Here is a 24,778-nt window from a genome sequence, read left to right as displayed (position 1 = left end):
CACCCAGGCTGGAGTGCAGTGGCACAATCTCAGCTCACATTTCATCATTTATTTCATTTCATTTCATTTCATTTCACTTCATTTCATTTTGTTTCATTTCATTTCATTATTTCATATGACAGGATCTCACTCTGTCACCCAGATTGGAGTGCAGTGGCACAATCTCAGCTCACAATTCATTCCATCATTTCATTTATTCATTTCATTTCATTATTTCATTTCATTATTTCATATGACAGGATCTCACTCTGTCACCCAGACTGGAGTGCAGTGGCACAATCTCAGCTCACATTTCATTTCATCATTTCATTTCATTTATTTCATTTCATTATTTCATTTCATTTCTTTCATTTCATATGACAGTATCTCACTCAGGATCTCACTCTGTCACCCAGACTGGAGTGCAGTGGCACAATCTCAGCTCACATTTCATTTTATCATTTATTTCATTTCATTTCATTATTTCATATGACAGGATCTCACTCTGTCACCCAGGCTGGAGTGCAGTGGCACAATCTCAGCTCACATTTCATTTTATCATTTATTTCATTTCATTTCATTATTTCATATGACAGGATCTCACTCTGTCACCCAGGCTGGAGTGCAGTGGCACAATCTCAGCTCATATTTCATTTCATCATTTCATTTCTTCATATTTCATCTCATTTCTTCATTCATATTTCATCTCATTTCATTTCATTATTTCATTTCATTTCATTTCTTTCATGTCATATGACAGTATCTCACTCAGGATCTCACTCTGTCACCCAGACTGGAGTGCAGTGGCACAACCTCAGCTCACATTTCATCATTTCATTTCATTTCATATGATAGGATCTCACTCTGTCACCCTGGCTGGAGTGCAGTGGCACAATCTCAGCTCACATTTCATTTCATTCATTTCATTTCATCATTTCATTTCATTTCATTTATTTCATTTCTTTCAACAGGATCTCACTCTGCCACCCAGGCTGGAGTGCAGTGGCACAATCTCAGCTCACATTTCATTTCATCATTTCATTCATTTAATTTCATTTCTTTCATTTCATCATTTCATTTCATTTCATTTATTTCATTTCTTTCAACAGGATCTCACTCTGCCACCCAGGCTGGAGTGCAGTGGCACAATCTCAGTTCACATATCATTTCATTATTTCATTTCTGCATTTCATTCATTTTATGTCATTTCATATGACAGGATCTCACTCTGTCACCCAGGCTGGAATGCAGTGGCACAATCTCAGGTCACATTTCATTTCATTTATTTCATTTCATTATTTCATATGACAGGATCTCACTCTGTCACCCAGGCTGGAGTGCAGTGGCATAATCTCAGCTCACTGCAACCTCTACCTCCCGAGTAGCTGGGACTTCAGGTGTGCACCACCACATCTGGCTAATTGTTTTTCTATTTTTCATAGAGATGGGGTTTTGTCATGTTGCCCAGGCTGGTTTTGAACTCCTGAGTTCAAGCAATCTGCCCACCTCAGCTTCTCAAAGTGCTGGGATTACAGGCGTGAGCCACCATGCCGGACCTGTTTAATACATTTTATATGGTGTTTTAGTTATTCCTAGCATAGGAAGGCCCCTGTTACTCCAATCTGGCTGGTAGTTCCCATTAATTTTTTAATACTTGTGAGTTTGGTTCGTTTGTTTAAAAAATGGTGTTGAGTGTGTGTTCTTTCTTCCTCACCCCTGCCATTTCCTCTGTATTTGCAGTTTTACTATCATGAGTGTTACACAAAATGCCAAATGTGATTCAGTGGATAATTTAAGGGAGAAGGACAAAAAAACACTTACTTAGTACTTGTCATCAAAAACACAGAGTTGACTTTTTTTTCCTCTCAACAGAGGAGTCATATGGGTAAGCCTTCATATTGCAACATAAAACTATTTCTGCCAAATGAGTCATTAACATTATTTAGTTTGAGCAGATTATTTTAAATGTTGCCTTGAAAAACAAAGCACCAATAGATTGTAGCAGCATTAAAACAAACAAAAACAAAGACAAATAGAATGTTGAAATAATTTTTTCACATCATACCTTCTGTTGCCATGCCCCAACTTCCCATCTTCTGCCTCACCCCAAGAGTAAACTTCTCCTTCTGAAGACAGGGCAAGGCAGTGCTTTCCTCCCGAGTTTATAGCTACTTTCTTAATAAACACATGCTGAATGGATTCAAGCAATGTTGGGGTAGACACCGACTCTGTCCCTCCAATGCCTAGTCTGCCACCTGCACCATACCCAGTGGCATACAGCTAAGAAAAGAAAAAGCAATAATAATATCAGTTTTTAATCTCCATATCCCCTAAATTTAGTAATTCATAAACCTAATCCATGCTTTAGACATTTTTACCACATAGAAATAAAATGTAAAGTTAAAAATCACAGGAATGTTTATGCCTTTATACATGCTCTATCAAAGTTCTAGAAATGAAATAAAAACATGACTATTAGAAATTCCAAATTCAGAAAACATATTGTGAAAATAAAGTCTCCCTGGAAGCTCTTCCATTTTTGTGTAGAATACCAACTACAATTAACACCAAGAAAAGCAAAAAACAATTTAATTATCTACTATATGCAAATCTGACAATAACAGCCACAAAAACATACCCATAAAAGAACACAAATACATTTTAATATTTCAGCAGGGCAGCATATGAACCACACAGGAAAAAACGCTTTTATTTTTCCATCTAAGTGGGAATGTTTTAGGACACAAAACATCTATGATTAATTTTTAAAAAAACATGATTAATTTTAAAAACACACACACAGTCAGACTGCCGTTTTCCAAATGAAGGCAAACATCCCTCCTGATAAAAACTTAAATGCTGTTCCATGCTGTTTTAGACATCTTTCAAAGGTGCTGCTGCACTGACATAATGTAAGGAAGCCACAAGGGCCAACGCAGGAAGTGAAACCCAAACTCAGGTGGATAAACAAGCCCCACCCCCAAAGCCAGCTTCTGGTGGGGAGGGTGTGAGGCTCTGGGGTGCACAGGGTGCAGGGTAATGCAGCGTGCCTCCAAGGACTTCCTGTAGAAAGTGGGGCTGCAGGGGTTACCCCTCAGTGCCTGTGAATAAGAAGAACACCACAGAAAGCTGCCTTTCTCAGCCTCAGCACTGACAGGGAGACAGAGGCTTGTCCCTGAGAATTCATAACTACAACAGGAGTTGGCAAATTATGGCCCATGGGCCAAATCAGGCCCATCATTTGTTTCTGTAAATGAAGTTTTATGGGAACACAGCCACACCCACTCATTTATAATATGTCCAGGGCTGCTTTTGTAGTTGCAACAGAGACCATATGGCCCAAAGCTGAAAATACTATTGTGCCCTTTACAGAAAGTGCTTACCAACCCCACCCTAGAAAAAGGACAAAATAAAGATATTTTGAAACAAACAATCAGAATTAACCAAGGAAAGAATTTCACTAAAGTAAATTGAGAAAGATATGCTAAAGAAGAAGGAAATGATTTTATAAGATCTGAGAAGTAACAAATGATGGTAAGAAATGATAGTAAGCAAAGATATGCAACATTTGGCTAACTCCAAAAAAAAACCACGGTCCATATAAAAGCACCAAAACAACAATAATGTCTACGGCAGAGGGGAACAGGTTAGAACCCAAACACTGGGTAACAAGGGGTCACTGATTGGGAGGAGGGGAGAAATACTAATTAACTTTAGGTTTTTAAGTACCTATGTTAAAATAACCAGAGAAACAATGAAAAGAAACAGAATTCTCCTGAGAATTGTCAAAGAGGGGCTATATTTCAAACTTTTTTTTTTTTGAGACGGAGTCTCACTCTGTCATCCAGGCTGCAGTGCAGTGGCATGATCTCGGCTCACTGCAAGCTCCACCTCCCGGGTTCACACCATTCTCCTGCCTCAGCCTCCTGAGCAGCTGGGACTACAGACGCCCGCCACCACGCCTGGCTAATTTTTTGTATTTTTAGTGGAGATTGGGTTTCACCGTGTTAGCCAGGCTGGTCTCAATCTTCTGACCTCTTGATCCGCCTGCCTCTGCCTCCCAAAGTGCTGGGATCACAGGCGTGAGTCAAGGCACCTGGCCCTCAAACCTTTTTATGAGGCTAGGCCACTTCGACACCTGTGCTAGCAGTCCGCCTCTGACACGGTTCACAATGACCCCTGCTTCCAAATATGCATGCTCCTGTACACAGGCACACCCCATTTGACTGTGCCTTGCTTTACTGTACCTCGCAGATACTGTTTTTTATAAACCGAAGGTCTGTGTCAACCCTACACTGATCAAGTCTATCAGCGCCATTTTTCCATCAGCATGTGCTGACTTACTGTCTCCATGTCACGTTTTGATAATTCTTGCAATATTTTAAACTTTTTCATTATTATTTTATCTGTTATGATGATCTGTGATCAGTAATGTTTGATGTTACTGTTGTACTTGTTTTGAGGCATCAAAAACCACACCCATAGAAGACGGTGAACTTAAATGATAAATGTTGTGTATATTCTGATTGCTCCGCCAACCAGCGTTCTCCCATCACTCTCCCTCTCCTCAGACCTCCCTATTGTGTCCCTGAGACACAACTTATTGAAATTAGGCCACTTAATAACCCTACAGTAGCCTCTAAGAGCTCAAGTGAAAGGAAGAGTTGCGTATTTCTCACTTAAGTCGAAAGCTAGAAATGATTAAGATTAGTGAGGAGGGCATGTTGAAAGCCAAGACAGGCTGAAAGCTAGGCCTCTTGCACCAGTTACCCAAGAAAAAGTTCTTGAAGCACAATTAAGTGCAACTCTAGTAAACACACAAATGATAAGAATGCAAAACAGTCTTATTGCGATAATAGAGAATGTTTGACCAGCATAGACAGAAGATCAAAACTGACACAACATTCCCTTAAGCCAAAGCCTAATCCAGAGCAAGGCTCTAACTCTTCAATTCCACGAAGGCTAAGAGAGGTGAGACAGCTGCAGAAGGAGTCTGAAGGTAGCAGAGATTGGTTCCTGAGGTTTAAGGAAAGATGCCATCTTCATAACATAAAAGTGCGAGGGAAAGTAGCAAGTGCTGATGTAGAAGCTGCAGCAAGTTACGCAGAAGATCTAGCCAAGATCAGTGATGAAGGTGGCTACACTAAACAACAGGCTTTCAATGTAGATGGAACAACCGTCTATCGGAAGAAGACACCAGCTAGGACTTTCATAGCTAGAGAGAAGTCAATGTTTGCCTTCAAAGCTTCAAATCTTTTGTTAGGGGCTAATGAAGCTGGTGACTCTATTAGTTGAACTCGTTGAAGTCAATGCTCATTGACCATTCTGAAAATCTTAGGGCCCTTAAGAATTATGTTAACTCCACTCTGTGCTCCAGAAATAGAACAAACCTGGATGGAAGTCAGCACATTTGTTTACAGCATGCTTCACTGAATATTTTAAGCCCACTATTGAGGCCTACTGCTCAGAAAAAAAGATTTCTTTCAAAATATTACTGCTCATTGACAATGTACCTGGTCACCCAAGAGCTCTGATGACCATGTACAGAGATTAAAGTTGTTTTCCTGCCTGCTAACACATCATCTTTTCTGCAGCTGCATGGATCAAAGAGTAATTTCAACTTTCAAATCTTGTTATTTAAGAAATACATTTCAGTCTCTACTAAAAAATACAAAAAATTAGCCAGACGTGGTGGCGGACACCTGTAGTCCCAGCTACTTGGGAGGCTGAGGCAGAAGAATGGCATGAACCTGGGAGGCAGAGCTTGTAGTGAGCAGAGATCACGCCACTGTACTCCAGCCTGGGTGACAGAGTGAGACTCCGTCTCAAAAAAAGAGAAAAAAAACAAAGACATACATTTCATAAGGCTATAGCTGCCATAGACAGTGATTCTTCTAATGGATGTGGACAAACTAAATTGAAAACCTTCTGGAAAGCCATCACCATTATAAATGCCATTAAGTACATTTGTGATTCATGGGAGGAGGTGAAAATATCAACATTAACAGGGATTTGGAAGAAGTGGATTCCAACCCTCATGGATGACCTTGAGGGGTTCAAGACGAGTGGAAGAAGTGACCTCAGATGTGGTGGAAACAGCAAGAGAACTAGAATTAGAAGTGGAGCCTGAAGATGTGACTTAATAGACTATAGTATACACATACTTTTATATCCACTGGGAAACCAAGAAATTTGTGTTACTTGCTTTGTGAAGACACTTGCTTTATTGTGTTGGTTTAGAACCAAGCCTGCATACCTCCAAGTATGCCTACAGCTCCCGCTCCCTGAGTGTGGGCTGGACTTAATGACCTGCTTCTGATGAGCAGAATAGGGCAAGAACGATGGAGTGTGGTCACTTCTGTGATTCAGTTACACAGGACCGTGGCTCTGTCTCGCTCCACTCTCTCTTGCTGGTGCTCCCTCCTGCGCCTCCCTTGCTCTCGAAATAAATGGGGGGAAAAAGCAGCTAATGAAAAGTGAAAATGGGCCAGGTGCAGTGGCTCACACCTACAATCCCAGCACGCTGGGAGGCCGAGGCGGGCGGATGAATTGAGGTCAGGAGTTTCAGACCAGCTTGGCCGACATGGTGAAACTCCAACTCTACTAAAAATACAAAAATTGGCCGGTGTGGTGGCAACCACCTGTAATTCCAGCAGCTCGAGAGGATGAGGCAGGAGAATTGCTTGAACCTGGGAGGCAGAGGCTGCAGTGAGCCAAGATCATGCCACTGTACTCCAGCCTGGGCAACAGAGCAAGACCCTGTCTCAGAAAATAAAATAAAATATTCATAGTCTTAATAATGGAAAATAAAAACATTTACTGAATGCCAAAAAATCTCCCTAAAAACCCCAATCAGTTGTGATCTACATAAAGAACAATTATGCTATGCTTTCTAACCACAATTTTAAAGAACAAAAATATTCATCAAATGTGGGCCGGGTGCGGAGGCTCACGCCTGTAATCCCAACACTTTGGGAGGCCGTGGCAGGCAGATCATGAGGTCAGGAGTTCAAGACCAGCCTGGACAATATGTTGAAACTCCGTCACTGCTAAAAATACAAAAATTAGCTGGGCGTGGTGGAGGGCACCTGTAATCCTAGCTACTCAGGAGGCTAAGACAGAGAACTGCTTGAACCCGGGAGGCGGAGGTTGCAGTAAGCCAAGATCAGGCCACTGCACTCCAGCCTGAGCGACAGAGCAAGACTCCCTCTCGAGAGGAAAAACAAACCGAAAATTCATCAAATGTAATAAATAGAACATATACTTTGGATTTTTCCATGTACTTAGCTTTTCTTAGAGCATCTTTTAAAATTATTGCTTCACAAAAAACACTTTGGGAAATGTTTTAATTTATTAACAAATACTGGAGGGCTAGGAAGAAGAGGTTAAAACTTTTTAAAATATACACAATGAATTACGGATATGTGAAAAAAATACAAAATTAGCCAGGCGTGGTGGCACACACCGTAATCCCAGCTACTCAGGAGGCTCAGGCAGGAGAATCGCTTGAACCCGGGAGGCAAAGTTTGCAGAGGGCCGACAAGATCCTGCCATTGCACTCCAGCCTGGGTGACAAGAGCAAGACTCCATCTCAAAAAAAAAGAAAAAGGATATATAGTAAGTTTGCACTTGGGCTACATGAAAATAATGTAAATGGCTCCTTCTCCCTGTGCATCCTTGATTCATAGGTTAAGATAACAGTAGCTGCTACATTAAGTCACGTCACTCAAAACAACTAAGCATTTTCTACATGAAGAAAGGCTGTTTTTCTAAAGGTGTTTAAACATGTTGAAGTTTTTTTAAAACTTGAGTTGTTCAATAAAAAGTACACTTCATAAATTCACATTTTAAAATAATTAGAACTACCTCATAGATGCACGGTACCTTCTAGGTTGCTAAAGCCCTCTTCGTGTATCTGAGGGTGAAAAACACACGAACCAGTGCTTTAGGTGCCCTGTGAGACAGGCCCTGCTCAGCACAGAAGCGCAAGCTCACACAGCTTCCTGGAAGGCAAACTTGAAGTACCAGAATCAAGTTCTTTTAAGTGCTAATGCTGGTGCTCCGTTCTAGTGAAAAGCCAATTTCCCTTATCATACAGTAACTGAGCACAAGTTCACCTACTGGTTTCAGCTGATTCATTGGGCAAACACGACACGTCCGCATGTCAGAGAACTGCACGGTGATTTTGCCCTTCAGGGTGATGCGAGTCACGGTGCCTTCTCCAAACTCATCGTGCACAACTTGGCCACCCAGGCGCAGGCGACCATCGATGCCTCCAATCACGGCCAGGACCGCCATGAGGCCCCCCACTTCCGGGTTCTCGGAGTCGGGGAAGTAGTAGTCCTCTAACTGGGCCTAGTGCAGACCAAACAGCGAGCTCGACCAGGGACACTCACGGAGCTGCCCAATCCCTACATGTTTACCGTTCAACTAAATTAATTCTGAGACCACAAACCCACCCCTTCTGAAGGCCTTCCCGCAAAGCTGTGGGTGATGGAGCGGAGCTGGGAGTTGATGTACTTGTTGATGAACCCATTCCACTGAGTCAGGGAGTACAGCGTGTGCAGCAGTGCCACCACCTCCTCCACCAGTGTGCTGCTGTGGGTGGCAGTCAGCGAGGCCTGAGGGCGCACCCTGCGCCGCCTCAGCGTGGACTCTGAGGAGGAAACAAGGGGAGAAGCTGTTGCACCGCTCTTCACCAGGGCATAGGGAAGGGAGACGGCCACCCACTTCTGAGTGACGGCACTACGCCGCTCTTCACCAGGGCACAGGGAAGGGAGACGGCCACCCACCTCTGAGTGACGGCACTACGCCGCTCTTCACCAGGGCACAGCGAAGGGAGTCAGCCACCCACCTCTGAGTGACGGCACTACGCCGTTCTTCATCAGGGCACAGGGAAGAGAAATGGCCACCCACCTCTCAGAGACGGCATGTCAGAGGAGCAGGTAGTGAGCAAGCTCCCCAAGAAGTCAAACAGCTTCTCCATGAGGCATTTCATGTCCCTCGCCCTTTCGGTCTTGTCCCATGACGGAAGGACTTCTTGCAACAAATGCACAGCTAAGATCTGATAAAAGAAAGTTTAAAACGACAAGCATTAAAAAAAAATCTGATTAGGAAACTACAGATTGTTATTTTCTCTTTTTCTTTTGTTTTTGAGACAGAGTCTCACGCTATCACCCAGGCTGGAGTGCAGTGGCATGGTCTCGGCTCACTACAACCTCCACCTCCCAGGTTCAAGCAATTCTCCTTGCTTCAGCTTCCTGAGTAGCTGGAATTACAGGCACCCACCACCAAACCCGGCTAATTTTTTTTGGATTTTTAGTAGAGACAGGATTTCACTGTGTTGGCCAGGCTGGTCTCAAACTCCTGACCTCATGATCTACCTGCCTCGGCCTCCCAAAGTGCTGGGATTACAGGCATGAGCCACTGCGCCCAGCCTCTCATTTTCTGTTCTCATAATGCAAGTAATCATGTGAAAATTTTGAGATTCATTACTTTACAGCCAAGTAATTACACTCAAGTTGATTAGTGATTAGGATTGTCAGGGATTTTAGAAAAAAGCAACACTACAGATGCATGTGTTTAATTAAAAAAGAATTATTTTTAGTTTAATTCTTAAGACAATTACACTACAGATTCTGTGAAGCAGATGAGTGAGTAGTTACAGGATTTACCACTTAAGAGAAAAGCAGGTAAACTAAAGGTTAGCAACTTACCAATTATCAAGGACCTCTGCCCCTTGCCTCCAGAAAATCTACCCTGTCACTTCTAGACCCTTTCTGCACTTGTTACTGAACAAAGGCCCCTGAATCTGAGGGCAGGGAACTTCAGTACATGGAGGCCTCTCTCAGGGAACTGGTTTTGCCTGGCAGCACATTACCTGTCTCTGCAGCGAGGCAGCAGTGAAGGGTGAGTGCCCTTCCACGACCTTCATGAGCAGCGTGATCTGCTGCGGGGAGCTGAGGGCGCTGCACACCTGCGGCATGAGAGCGATGCTCCACACAAACCCCAGCGTGCACCAGCTCTGGTGTTGCTCCCTGTACACCAGCCTGTTTGGAGAAGCTGCAGGAGGGAAAATAGACATGCTTGGTAACAAGTCCCTAAAGACAAATCTCTAAAGATAAATCCTTATTTTTTTATCAACTTATTTTATTTTCTACAATAAGCTCCTTTAACATACATTGCAATTTGTAAATTAATTCAAACTAATTCAAAGTGAGAAGTGGAAGAAAGCTTTTAAGTTAGTTCAAGAAACATTTCCGAATTTTTCTTTTTTTTTTTTTTTTAGAGATGGGCTCTCACTATGTTGCCCAGGCTGTTCTAAAACTCCTGGGATCAAGTGTTTCTCCTGCCTTGCCCTGCCGAATAGCTGGGACTACAGGCATTTTTAAAACCTCCTAAGGATGTGTAGTAAAAGTAGTTAGGGAATTTTAGCTATGCATTGTTTCTAGGCAATAGGAAAATGATCTATAATTCAAATAGCAGTACTTTGCAACAGTGCATCTATTATATTTTTAATTTCATGTTTTAAATATCTCCACAATCTTACTTATATTTAATCTGCATCACTTACTTTTTTTGTATTTTCAGTAGAGAGTTTCCAATCCAAGTTTAATACATCTGCATTAACAAAATGAGTTTTTCACTAGGTTTACACCATTGGATTCTGGCACCAGTGGGCCCACCTCTGCTCTGCCTGGCTCCAGGACTCCACTACTCCCTGAATGGAGGCTGAGGCTTGGAGGCTGGGCCCCCCGAGGGACCCCGCCCACAGCCCCACAGGACCTGCTCTCCCTCCCCCCTCCCCCACCCTGCCCTCAGCTATCCAAGCTTATGAGGACACCTGCCTTCCTTCAGCACACTCACATGAGCTCACACACACACACTCTCACACCCTCATATGCATCCTCACACTCACACCCATACTAAGTTATTCAGACACACTCATGGGCACTCACACACCCATCCTCACACTCTCAGGTGCACTCACACCACTGTCGCAATCACTAACACACACACAATCCCAGTCACACGTATGCACACACAACCTACGATGCAAGCTGACACACACTCCTATGCACTCTCACATACACTTACCCCTCCCAATGCATACAAAAACTCACATATGTACTCACGCTCCTAAACACTAGTCACAACTGATTACTCACCTACTCACACCTTTACCCACACACTTTCTCACTTTACACTCACACCTATACTGTTATAACCTCCCACTCACTGACATGAGCAAAATGCTCACATTCACTCACACGCATTCACAATAACGTCACTCGTGCTCACACTGACACAAGGCACTCATACACATTTACACAAATGCTTGCACTCAATCGCACACTTACACACTTGTGCTGCCACCCACTCATACTTCCTCACACTCACCAAGCCTGACTCACACTTCATCTCATTCGCACACCCAGTAATTCCCTCACACTCATGCCCCCCTCGTGCTCACCCTCACACACACACACTGGCTCAATGCACTGATGCTTTCACTCCCACTTCACCTGAATGTAGTCACCTGCCCACTCACACGCTCTCATGGACATACACACCACTCACATAAATGCACGCATACACACACCCACACAACCACATGCTACAAACACACCGTCACACTTGCAACACAAACGCTCAGCCACTTGCCCATCGACCGCTAACACACTCACTCTCATCAATATGTGCGGACTCTCCAGCACACCACTAATACACGCATGCTCTCACACACACTGGAGCACGCCCACATACCCACCCACACTCACATGTGCTCACTCTGTCACAGGCACACTCACCCCACTCCCTCAGCTCACATTTCTCATACTTACTCTCCACACACACAAACACTTTATGGATTAAACTGTGCCTGTCCCCCGACCTCACATACATTCGGAACCTCAGAATATGATCTTATTTAATGAGGTCTTTGTAGACGTCATTAAGGTAAGAATTTAGGTGCCATCAAAAGAAACTCAATGAAAGAGTCCTTTCAGAGACAGAAAAGGACATGCAGAACACAGGGGCAGAGGCCATGTGAAGACGCAGGCAGAGACTGGCACAATGCGTCCCCATACCGAGGAAGCCTGGAGCTCCCAGAAGCTGGATGAAGTAAAGAAGGACCTTCCCCTAGAGCCTGTGGAGGGAGCATGGCCCTGCCCGCACCTGAATTTGGGACTTCTGGTCTCCAGAACTCTGAGAGAACAAATTTGTTGTTTGAAGCCAGTGTTAGGCGTTGAATTCAGAATTGCAAAATTCGTATGTTGAAGCCTTAACCCCTACCATACCTTGGCAGGTGACCTTGTTTGGAAATAAGGTCACTGCAGATGTAATCAGTTTGATGAGGCTGAATGACGTCCTTATGAAAAGGGGAGATTTGGAGGCGACTCACACACACGGAGAATGCCATGTGAAGATGACGGCAGAGATCGGGGTGTCACCTCTACAAGCCAAGGAACAGTAAAGAGACCAGCAAACACCAGAAGCTGGGGCAGAGCCCTGAAGCAGCTTCTCCCTCACAGCCCCAGAAGGAACCACCCTTGATCTCAGCCTTCCAGCCACCAGAACCATGAGAATTTCTACTGTGTAAGCCCCCAAGTTTGTAGTACTTTATAACAGCAGTGACAGGAAATGAATCCACACACATCCACACCCACCCACCCACACACACACCCAGACACGACAAGCTTGCGGTCCCCAGCGCAGACTCCCTGGGCCCTCGATCTCTCATTCCATACATGTCTGTCGTTCCGGTTTCCACTAACATTTGCAGCAGTCCACATAAAGTCTTGGCAGCTTCGCTCTGCATGATCTCAGCATGAACTCCAGCAGACAGACAAAGAGACTGCAGTAAGTTAACAGTGCTGGTAAACATCATTGCAGTGGGGTGAATGTTCCTTTCAGTTTGTTCGGCTTCTAAAAAAAAAATCAAAATAACAAATGATATTGGGAGCCCCAGCCTCTTGGATGGTCTTACCAAGCCCAGCCATGTGAAGCTTCACGTGTCTTTTAGGAACAGCTAAGAAATGTCACGAAACCTCCTCCCACAACCTGGATCTCCACAGATAGGATCTAGCTTTCTTGGTGCACCCCTAAATTCTCACCTCTGCTTCCCTAGAAGTGATAAAGTGCTGACTAACTCCACATTACATGAAGAGTTCAGAGTCAGGGACCGCAGAGAAAAGGTAAAGGCAGGTAGAAGGTGGGGTGTGCTCCGGCGGGGGCTCTCACTGGAGGAGGAGGTGATGGACCGAGACTGCAGGGCAATTCCACCAGGCCTCGGCTCACTCGCTCAGATGCAGGCTCAGCACCAACCACATGAGACTCACTGGTGGTGCAGCTGCCCCCACCTGGCCACCACATTCTCAAAGAGGGGTGGGTGCACACATGAGAGGAAAATGCAGAAAGTCAGTTCTAGCCAGATTGTTGGATCCCACAGCCACTCCACACACCTGCATCGGAGGTGCCTCGGAGCTTATTTAAATTGCAGGCTCCGAGGACAGAGCGCCAGCTGCAGGTGCGTCCTGACATCCCATTCTAAGGCCCAGATGGCAGTGGTGGCAGCCAGCACCTGCACAGTTTGTGGGCTGCCTTGGACTAAATGCCTTCCTGAGTCACCCATCAGAGTCGTCCTCTGTGTCCGAGTCCTCTGCTGAGGGCTGTGCAGCGACTGGCAGCTCTGCCACCTTGAGGTCATATTTTCCTTCTTTCCCCATCCTGTAGGAGTTGGTGCTGTCCGTGTCCCACTGGACTCTTATCCACCCATCCTCTCCCAGCTCACCAATCACTCGGCCTAGGCCTGGAGGAGGCCCATCCTGAGAAAGCCAAAGGAGAGATCAGTTAGGAGGGTGCGTGCCATGCCCTGGTCCTTCCATGGCTCCCAGCAGACCTGCCACACAGATGTCGCCATATGCCACCCTGTCTGTCAGGGGCTGTCCCCAGACTCAGATTTCACCTCTCCTACAAAATGTGTGCTTGCATCATTTTAAATTAAATGGCATAAAATAACGTGATCATGCTGCTTTACCAAGGAAGTCAGGGAAATCTCATCTCAATGAGGATCCTCTAAGTCAATGCAGAGACAGGGCTTTGCAGCAAGTCCTGACCCCTCAGTCCCTCACAGGCCTTGCAAGAGCAGAAACCTGAAACAAGCACCAGCACCTCCACATTCCCTTTGCTTCAGTTTCCCCCGGGCTCCAGGGGGAAGCTCTGTCTCTCACTTCTGCAGGAGAAAGCTGTTTCTAGAATGGATGCTGCTGTCTCCAGACACTGCTATTTCTAAGATGACTGTGACAAAGCCGGGGCTTACCAGCATGGCTGAGAAAAGCTAGACAGACCACGGGAAGGTGAACACTGCCCTAACTTAGCTAGGGCTGTGGTAAGTGACTTCCACCTGGGGGCACCTGGCAGAGATTTAGAAGAGGCCTGCGATGAGGGAAAATGGAGACATGGCCACAGGCCCATGAAGTATATCCCTAACTACTGGGTTCAGGGCACTTCACAGCACATGCCATCAGCTCACAGGGGCAGCACCTGGGCTTCCTGCCGCAGAGCCTTCACTACACCAACTTTCAGAATGAGATTTACTCTCTTGCTCACTCTCACTCTTGTTCCAGTGACCCATCAAACTGAGCCTCATGCCAGTGAGTTTCCTGAAAAGAGCTGCCTCTCTTTCCAGACTTGATTCTTCTCAGATGCCCTACTTATGATTCCCTACTTGTGTTCACTCCCTTCAGCTGCTTGGGAACCAACACCTGTGTCATCGATCAACCGACACATCCTGGATTATTCCAATTTCCACCCACCAATATCATACACACCTGTGCAGAAGATAACTAATGTGTGGCTAATGTGTTCCCATCAAATCTCTGAGTACCTGATCGCCCCATTTCCAGTCCACACCTCTCATGACACTCGTTCCAATCTTCATCATGGCAGCCAGTTCTGGCCCTGAAACAGGGAGCTGCACAGGAGCCGTTTCCTTCCTTGTTTCTTCCAAAACTGTGGCAGAAGCACCTTGAGCAGAAGCATTCATATCTTCCTCAACATTGTCACAACTGGGGCCTGACAGAGCGTCAAAAACAATAGCTGAGCCAACAAGTAGCTGCAATGTCCCCTGAATACACACAAAACATTTAAAAAGTACTAATGAAGATCATAATTTTGAAGAATCCATACTATATGCTTTATCAATTAATATAATACTATCAATATTTTACTGATGTAGGATAAAAAGAAGACAAACTGAAGAATGAAATACATAAATAGGCTAAGAAGATATAAAAGACATTAAAATGCTCAGTAAAGCTACTTTCTCTACTTCTAGGAGTTACTCCCCTGAAAAAGCAAAATAACTGAGTTAGAAAGATACTCATCACATTTTTTACTAATAGAAAAACAAAGATAACTACCTAAATATCTAACAGTGGGAAACTAACAAACTTTAATCATGGTTCTGTGCAGAAGACAGCTAACAGCTGGCCCGAGATACAACCTCAGACAGGATTGCTGCAGGCTAGCCCTCGGCTGGAGTCTGGATCTCAGGAGGACTCCCCTACTCCCTAGGTGGGAGGTGTGGTTTGCTGTGCCTGAACTGTCTGTACAAACAATGTGTTCTGTGCTGAAACCTGTTTTCCTTGTTCTGGAACTCGGTACGTGCCAGGCAGGGGGTACCTGTGTGATCAGCCCCGATGGAAACCCTGGGCCTGGAGTCTCTACCCAGCTTCCCGGCAGACAGCACTTGACACGGCTCAGTGCCAGGGCAGTTAAGCTCGTCCTGTGTGGATCCTGTGGAAGCTTGTACCTGCTTTCCTCTGGACTTTACCCATGTCCTTTTTCATGATTTTGCTCTGTGTCCCTTCACTGTAATAAACTATAGCCCTGGGTACAACTACATGCTGAGTCTTGTGAGTCCTCCTGGCCAACCATCAAACCTGGAGACCCCTGACAGTTGGTGCCCTGGTGGCTACAGAGTCATCCATAGCATGAAACAGAAGCTGAGCTGCTGTCACCTGAGAGAAGTAAAACTTACCAATGGATTTGAAAATAGGAGGCTAACTCTAGGAGAGATGGCTAGATTTTTAACCCCCCTTTTCCCACTTGCTAAACTGAGAGGGGGTGGGAGTGCGGTTCTGCTAACTCCCTTGATTTTAGTTTCTCCTCCAGGTGGGAGGGGAGAAGATCCAAACAGTCCCAAGGGTGGGCTTGGGTGGACCAAAAAATGTAAAAAGTTTGTGTTTCTCTCTCTTCCAAGAGAGCAAAAAAGGATACTCAGTTCCCAGGGCTGGAGCAAAACTTTAGATAAACTAGTGGAGGAAATAGCCTTTCCTTTAGCCTAGCCGCTACTTTAGGGCCCCCAGGAAGGGGCCCCAAGGAAGGGACAGGAGTTGCATTCCAGGTGGATCTCCCAGTATCCCCTGGGCAGCTATACTGTTAACTCTGTAAAGACTGAATTTATTGCTAAGGGCTTGAATACATTTGCAGCCAAAACTGGGGGGAATTTTTTATTTTACATAGCTTTATGTTTTGTGGCTGTTACATGTGGATGTATACATTAAGCTGGTATAAAATATTATATGCTTATAATTTCTTAAATGATAAGAAGGATACCCTGATCAGGGCAAGCTGCAAATATAGACAGATATTCATGAGACACAACCTCCTTGCTTTTTGCAGCTAGTGGGCCAGATGAAATTTAAACACATGAATACTATCAACAGAACAAGTCCCCATACTTAATGATTTGTACTGTGATTTTCATTATTGGAACCTCCGGGGAAAAAGAAGACAACATAAAAAGGCCATTTCTCGATGGAGATATGCTTTTGTAATTTTTAAATGCAACTTTTCGTTGTTAATGAGGCCTCAAGAAATGAGATGTAACTCTTACTAGATGATTCTTTTCAGCTGTAATACACATATTAAAATATATATTTAACACAACATATAAATATATAAATTAAAAAATAATTATATATATATACACACACAGAGAGAGAGAGAGAGAGAGACAGACAGACTGACAGACAGATAGATAGAAAGATTCCCCCTGCCCCCAAGACAGGATTTCACTCTGTTGCTCAGGCTGGAGCCCAGGCTGGAGTGCAGTGGCTTGATCTCCGCTCACTGCAACCTCTGCCTCCCTGGCTCAAGCAATCCTCCCACCTCAGCCTCCCAGGTAGCTGGGAACATAGGCACACACCACTATGCCCAGCTAATTTTCATATTTTTTGGAGAGATAGGGCTTCGCTATGTTGCCCAAGTTGGTCTCAAACTCCTGAGCTCAAGCAATCCACCCACCTCAGCCTCCCAAAGTGCTAGGATTACAGCCTGGCCTGATACATATTTTTGAATGGATTAATGTGAACTCTAAGACTGATGTGATTAAAAGAGCTTGGGAAAACCTTGCTTTTTCACTGTGACTTTGACAACTGGCCCTGCAGCATCTCAGTTTTAGCCAAAGAACACCACCATAAACCAATCAGATCTAACAGACATATACAGAACATCTCACCAAAAAGAGCAGAATACACAGTCTTCTCAAATATACCACAGAACACTCTCTTAGACTGAACAGACCATATGTTAGGCCACAAAGTCTCAAATTTAAACAGACTAAAATCATACAAATTACCTCTCCAACCAAAAGGAAATGATGAGAAATTAATAACAAAAGGAAAAGTGGAAAATTCACAAGTATATGAAAATTAAACAACATACGGTAAACAATCAGTGGGTCAAAGAAGAAATCACAAGGGAAATTAGAAAATACTATGAGATGAATGAAAACACAACATACCAAAACTTCTGTGCTGCGCCAAAAGCAGGGCTAAAAGGGGCAATTATACTATAAAAGTCTGCATTTACAAAAGATGATCTCAAATCAATAATTCTACATCTGGAAGAACAATAAGAACACAATAAAAACCAAAGTTAGGCCAGGTGTGGTGCCTCACACCTGTAATCCCAGCATTTTTGGGAGGCTGAGGCAGGTGGATAACTTGAGCCCAGGAGGTTGAGGCTGCAGTGAGCCATGACTGCGCCACTGTACTTCAGCCTCAGGGACAAAGTAAGACCCTGTCTCAAAACAAAGACAAAAACAAAAACAAAAAAATACAAAGCAGAAAGAAGGAAATGATAGAGATTAGAACAGCCAAAAATTAAATAGAGAATAGAAAAATAATCTACAAAACCAAAAGTTTGGTTTCTGGCAAGAACAAAAAATCTGACAAGCTTTTGGTAAATTAAGAAAAAAAGAGGCCAGGCAAGGTGGCTCACGCCTGTAATCCCAGAACTTTAGGAAGCTGAGGTGGGCGGATAACGAGGTCAAGAGATCGAGACCATCCTGGTCAACATGGTGAAACCCCGTCTCCACTAAAAATACAAAAAAATTAGCCGGGCATGGTGGCAGGCACCTGTAATCCCAGCTACTTGGGAGGCTGAGGCAGGAGAATCACTTGAACCCGGGAGGCGGAGGTTGCAGTGAGCTGAGACTGTGCCACTGCACTCCAGCCTGGCAACAGAGCAAGACTCCATCTCAAAAAAAAAAAAGAAAAAAAGAGAAAAGATGCAAATAACATCAGAAATGTAAGTGGAGACACTACTACCAACATAAAAATAAAAAAGAGTATAAAAGAACACTGTGAACAACTGTATGCCAACAAATAAAATAGCCTAGATAAAATGGTCACATTCCTAGAAACATACATTACCCAAACTGACTCAAGAAGAAATAGAAAATCTGAATAGACCTGTAACAAGTAAAGAGACTGAATCGGTAATTAAAAATCTTTCAGGCCAGGCACGGTGGCTCAAGCCTGTAATCCCAGCACTTTGGGAGGCCGAGGCAGGTGGATCACGAGGTCAGGAGATCGAGACCATCCTGGCTAACACGGTGAAACCCCGTCTCTACTAAAAATACAAAAAATTAGCTGGGCGTTGTGGCGGGCGCCTGTAGTCCCAGCTACTCGGGAGGCTGAGGCAGGAGAATGGCGTGAACCTGGGAGGCGGAGCTTGCAGTGAGCTGAGATCGCACCACTGCAGTCCAGCCTGAGCAACAGTGTGAGACTCTGTCTCAAAAAAAAAAAAAAAAAAAAAAAACAACAACAACAACAAATCTTTCAACAAAGAAAAGCTTAGCTGGTCAACTCTACCAAACATTTAAAGCAGAATTGACACCAATCCTCAAACTCTTCTAAAAATAGAATATATGGGAACACTACCTAGTTCATTCCATGAGGCCATTATTACCCTAACTGTAAAACAATAAAATATTGCTGAAAGAAATTAAAGAGGACAGAAATAAATGGAAAGACATTCCACGTTCAGAGAATGGATGTTAACATTGTTAAGATGGCACTATTCTCCAAAACAATCTACAGATTCAATCCCTAGCAAAAATCCCAATGGTCTTTTTTGCAGATATGGAAAAGCCAGCCTTGAAGTCCATATGAAAATGCAAGGGACCCAAAGTAGCCAAAATAATCTTGAGAAAGAAAACACACTTCTCAATTTTAAAACAGTACAAAACTACAATGTTTAAAACAGTGTGGTACCTGCATAATTATCAACATATAGAATGTGATAATGTAATTGAGAGTCCAGAAATAAACCTAAATATCTACAGCAAACTGATTTTTGCCAAGGGTACCGAGAACTTCAGGGAAAGAACAGTCCTCAACAAGTGGTATTGAAACAATCAGATCATCCAAAGAAAAAGGCTGGACTCTTACCTCACACTGTGTAAAAGAAATTACCTAAAAATGGACCAAAGATCTAAATATAAGAGCTAAAACTATAAAACTTACAGAAAAAAACATGAGATGAGGATAATCTTCATCAACCTTGTATTTGGAAAAGGCTTTTTCCATCTATCAAAAGCATAGACGACAAAAGAGAAACAGATAAATTGAACTTCATCAAAATAAAAAACTTCTCTATCAAAGGAAATACAATCCAGAGAACAGGAGAAAATACCCTCAAATTATATATCTGATAAAGGTCTACAGATCTGTGAAGGTCTAGTATACACAAAATTTTTAAAGAGTCTGAGGACTGGTGTTAATTCTTCTTTAAATATTTGGCACACTTATATAGTGCATTTATTGGTACAACAAGATGATGATGACAAATAACCCTATTTAAAAAGGAGAAAGGGGCTGGGTGCAGTGGCTCACACCTGTTATCCCAGCACTTTGGGAGGCCAAGGCAGGCAGATCACCTGAGGTCAGGAGTTCCAGACCAGCCCAGCCAACATGGCGAAACCCCATCTCTACCAAAAATACAAAAATTAGCCCGGTGTGGTGGTGTGTGACTGTAATCCCAGCTACTTGGGAGGCTGAGGCAGGAGAAGCGCTTGAACCCAGGAGGCAGAGGTTGCAGTGAGCCGAAACCCCATCTCTACCAAAAATACAAAAATTAGCCCGGTGTGGCGGTGTGTGACTGTAATCCCAGCTACTTGGGAGGCTGAGGCACGAGAAGCGCTTGAACCCAGGAGGCAGAGGTTGCAGTGAGCCGAGATCGTGCCACTGCTCTCCAGCCTGGGCGACAGAGTGAGACTCCATCTCAAAAAAATAAAATAAAAAATAGAGAAAGGGACTTGAATAGACACTTCTCCAAAGAAGATATACAAATGGCCAACAAGCACAAACATGTAAAGAAGCTCAATGTCATTCGTCATTAGTGAAATGCAAATCAAAATCACAATGAGATACCACTTCACACCCACTAGGATGGCCTTAATCCAAAAAAAAAAAAAAAGAAAAAAGAAAACCACAAAAAATAGTGTTGGCAGGGAAGTAGAGAAACTGGAATCCTGCAATCCTGCCCACTGGTGGTGGGAATGTAAAAATGATACGGCACTGTGGAAAAGTTTGGTAGTTTCTTAGTAAGTTACACACAGTTGTACCATATGACCCTGTAATTCCAGTCCTAGGTGTATAATCAAAAGAACTAGAAACAAGTGTTCAAACAAGTATTTGTATATAAATGTTCCTAGCAGCACTATTCACAAAAGTCAAAAGGCAAAACCAACCCAAATGTCCATCAACAGATAAATGAATAAACAAAATGTTATCTATTCATACAATGAAATCTTTTTCAGCCATAAAAATAAGGTACTGATATATACCAAATGAAATAACCCAGACACAAAGGCCACAAACGGTATGATTCCGTTTATATGAAATATCCAGGATATGCAAATCCATAGACAGAGAAAGCAGATTTGTGACTATCAGGGGCTGGAGAGCAGGGTGAGTCAGGACTGATGGCTAAATGGGGTGCATTTATAGTGATGAAAAAGTTCTACAACTAGACAGTGGTGATGACTCTAGAAAATTGTGAATATATTTAATACCGCTGAATTGCGATGTTAAAATGCTACACTTTCTGCTATTTGTGTCTTACCATAATTTACAAAAAGCTTAAAAAAAAAAAAAAAAGAAATCAAAGCAAAATCTTGACGTTTTCCCAAAGGCTCTCAAGCCGGTGCAGACCTACCAATCAGGCGCAGTGCCGTCTGAGCGAGGGCCAGCGTGCTGGAATTGAGCAGGAGGTCGACGTTGTTTGTGCCGTGCTGCAGGGTGAGCATGCTGAGCATCACCAGGAGGAAGCGGGCTTGCGGGATGGTCCCCAGGCTCGGTCCTGACAGGTTCTCATTGGTGATGGCTTGCAGGGGAACCGGCTGGATACCTAATAAGCATTGACACCCACTGACATTTCTTGTGATGGATACAAGAATAAACGTAACGCAGAAAGCACGGGCTATTACTTTAAACATCTGACTAATAAGCATTGACACCCACTGACATTTCTTGTGCGTGGATACAAGAATAAACATAATGCAGAAAGCACGGGTGATTACTCTAAACTTCTGACTATTTTTCAGTGGTTTCCACAGAGTGGGCAGCTCTGTCATGCTGCACGATGGGTCTACCCCCTGTATTCTGTGCACAGGTCGTTCCATCTGTCTACAGGACTTAGCATGGTGCTCTCTGAATACCCTGGTGCCCTATTCCATTCCTTCCATTTCAAATATAAAAGTTATGCCTCACTTTTCCTCCACAAAACCAATCCAATCAACTCTCTGTAGATGCTCAAACTATACAGGAAATAAATATTAATATAGGACACAGACACTTTAGGATATGTGGTGATACACATAAAAATGTAAAAATGTAAAAATGTTATACTAGAGTACTTCAACATTGTGTTTCCTGCTAAATTTAAAGTTTTGTTTAAAATCTGAGAAAGCTGACAGCAGCACAAATTATACAAGTACAAAGTACAAACACAGTCTTCTCAAAAGCAAAAATTGGCATTTCCAAGTTTCCACAACATATAATTAAAGGCAAACTATAAAATAACATTGATGCAACTGCTGACTCACCAAACTCTTTAAATTTGGCACTGGCATCCATCAAAACATTTCGAATGTTCTGAACAGCCCAAGCATACAGCTTGCCAAAGGTGACTTCCAGCAGCATCCGATTAAAAGGTGGGATCAAATCAACATCCTTTAAACAATCAGTAAGAGGTTCTCTTTCAAATAAAGATAAAGAATTTGACTCGGGACACTGCCAGACTTCTAACAGTTACAGAACAACATTTTGTTGCCACAGCTTCGTTAATTAAGAAAAAAATATGCTAACGTTTTACCCTGTATTGATTCCTTCAGAATAAGTCTTTGCCATCCACAAAACATCGCGTACTGCACAGATGGAAGTAAGAAATTCTTGCTCACCAGTTTTAAAATTGTATCTATCCCTTCCAGGCGAATCTCTGCTCTCTCCAACTGCAAAATATCAATGCATACAGTTAAGTGTTATGTATATTACCCAATGCAGACATGCATTTCTCATCAAATGTTACCTGTTTTAGTAGACACTTTCTCATTTTTTCCACATCCACCGGTTCCGCCTTAAGGGCAAATTCAGCAATTGTACTGAGGAGTGGAGACTGCGGATAAAGACCCTGCACATTCTGCTTCAACCACTTGTATTTGTGAACACCTGTAACAGTACTCAACAGCAGCTGCCATTTGTCCTAACAAAGGAAAACCATTTTCATCATTTGTCTACCCTATTTAATATTAAACTGTGCTCTAAAAGTTATTCAAGTAAAATATAAATAATGCTCGTAAGTTTAAATTGGTTAAAATGTTAAATTTCGTCATTAATACATGGTTTTAAAACTATGCTATAAATATAAGTGAATTTATAATCTCTATACTAATATATGTTGGAACAGGCTAGCTTGGCATACAAAGTTAAGTTATGGTTCATTTTAATGGCCACAGGGCCCAGCACTGTTTCTGGAACAAAGAATATATTTAAGGAATGAATGGTGAATAATTAATGATACAATCTAGTACCAAAAATAAAAGGAAACCCTTCTCCAGCTACAGCTCTGACCAAGACATCATAAGTCAAGTTCATGAAGCATCACTGGGGCCATATTTCTAACAATCGCCCGTCCCTCCCTCTGGATGCTCAGGTACAGAGGTACGAGACTGTGGATTCCTTTGCTATGTGCTATGATTCTATTCAGCCAACCTCAGAATCACAGAAAATACTGCACATTGGGTGATTTAATTGCAATGGGTCTCTTGTCCACATTTATTGGACTGTGAGGCAAAATGCAAGCTTCTTCTAAATCACTCCATTTCCAATTTTTTCTTCATCATCTATAGATTCTGGCTTCTTAGGAACTGTGTTTTAAAACATCATTCACTATAAAAATCATATACTTAAATATTAATTTTAAATTAAGAAATACTTAGATTTACATGAAGGACAAATATTTCATTCAAATAAACATCTGAACAACATTATAAATTGCAATGCTCAACAACAAGAGTGAAATGATCACCCTGGCAGAACAAAAAGACAAAGTGAGAGTGCGACGAGGGGAGAAGCCCCGAAGCAGGGGAAGCCCGGCAGCCAGCAAGCTCTTCCTCAAGTGCCAGAGAGTGAACATTTGAGTCTTTCAGGCCATGCAGTCTGTTGCAAATACTCAACTCTGCTGCTGCAGCACAAAAAGTAACCACAGATAAAGCAATAGGTGTGGCTGTGCTCCCGTAAAACTCTATTTATGGTGCTACAATTTTAGCTTCATGTAGTTTTCATGTGTCAAAAATAATATACTTCTTTTAATTGTTAAAAAACAATTTCAAACTGGAAAAAAAAAAAAAGGTCTTAGTCCATGGGCAACACAAAGCAAGCAAGAGGTGGAATTTGGCCCACAGTTCCTGGCTTGTCCACCCTGGTCCAGTTCAGTGGTTCTGTTAGTGTGTAACTGAATCAATTGAATTCACTGTGATATGTGGAATTTCCTCCCTATATTTTATCTCTTTTAAAATTTTTGGTCTAAATCTCCTCAGCATATAATATAAAAAATAAGCAACAAGATAATACACCTGGGCAGTAAAGAGCTAACATAGCAGGCCGGGGTTGTTCAGACCCTGCAAATTCCCAAGGAAGGTCTGTCCCTTCATGATTGGTCTTTCTTCTAGGAGCTGAGCTCTGAGCCCTTGGAACACCCTGCCTGATAAGTTTTTTGGTATACCTGACACCCAGGACCCTGTGGCAGTGGTCTGGCCAGGTAGTTTATGCTAATGATGTGACTTGCGAGGGACCACTTGTTTTTGCACTGGGGCACTGGAGTCTGAGTAATTGAGGTCAGTCACATGGGCACTGCCTGCATATGTGACTGGCCCCCAACAAAAACTCTAGACTCGAGGCTCAGGTGCGCTGGCCCAGTTAACATTTCTTCACACATGATGTGACAC

The 24,778-nt window shown here is 43.2% G+C and overlaps 1 pseudogene; it reads right to left on the bottom strand.

The window, feature by feature from the left end:
- The window catches only part of LOC129050378 (putative HERC2-like protein 3), a 42,397-nt pseudogene that overhangs the window by 10,566 nt on the left and 7,053 nt on the right, over positions 1-24,778 (bottom strand).

The sequence above is a fragment of the Pongo abelii genome, chromosome 16 (genome assembly GCF_028885655.2).
Source record: "Pongo abelii isolate AG06213 chromosome 16, NHGRI_mPonAbe1-v2.0_pri, whole genome shotgun sequence".
Lineage (NCBI taxonomy): Eukaryota > Metazoa > Chordata > Mammalia > Primates > Hominidae > Pongo > Pongo abelii.
Note: the sequence above shows the minus strand (reverse complement) of the source record. Positions and strands in the feature narration are given on the sequence as shown.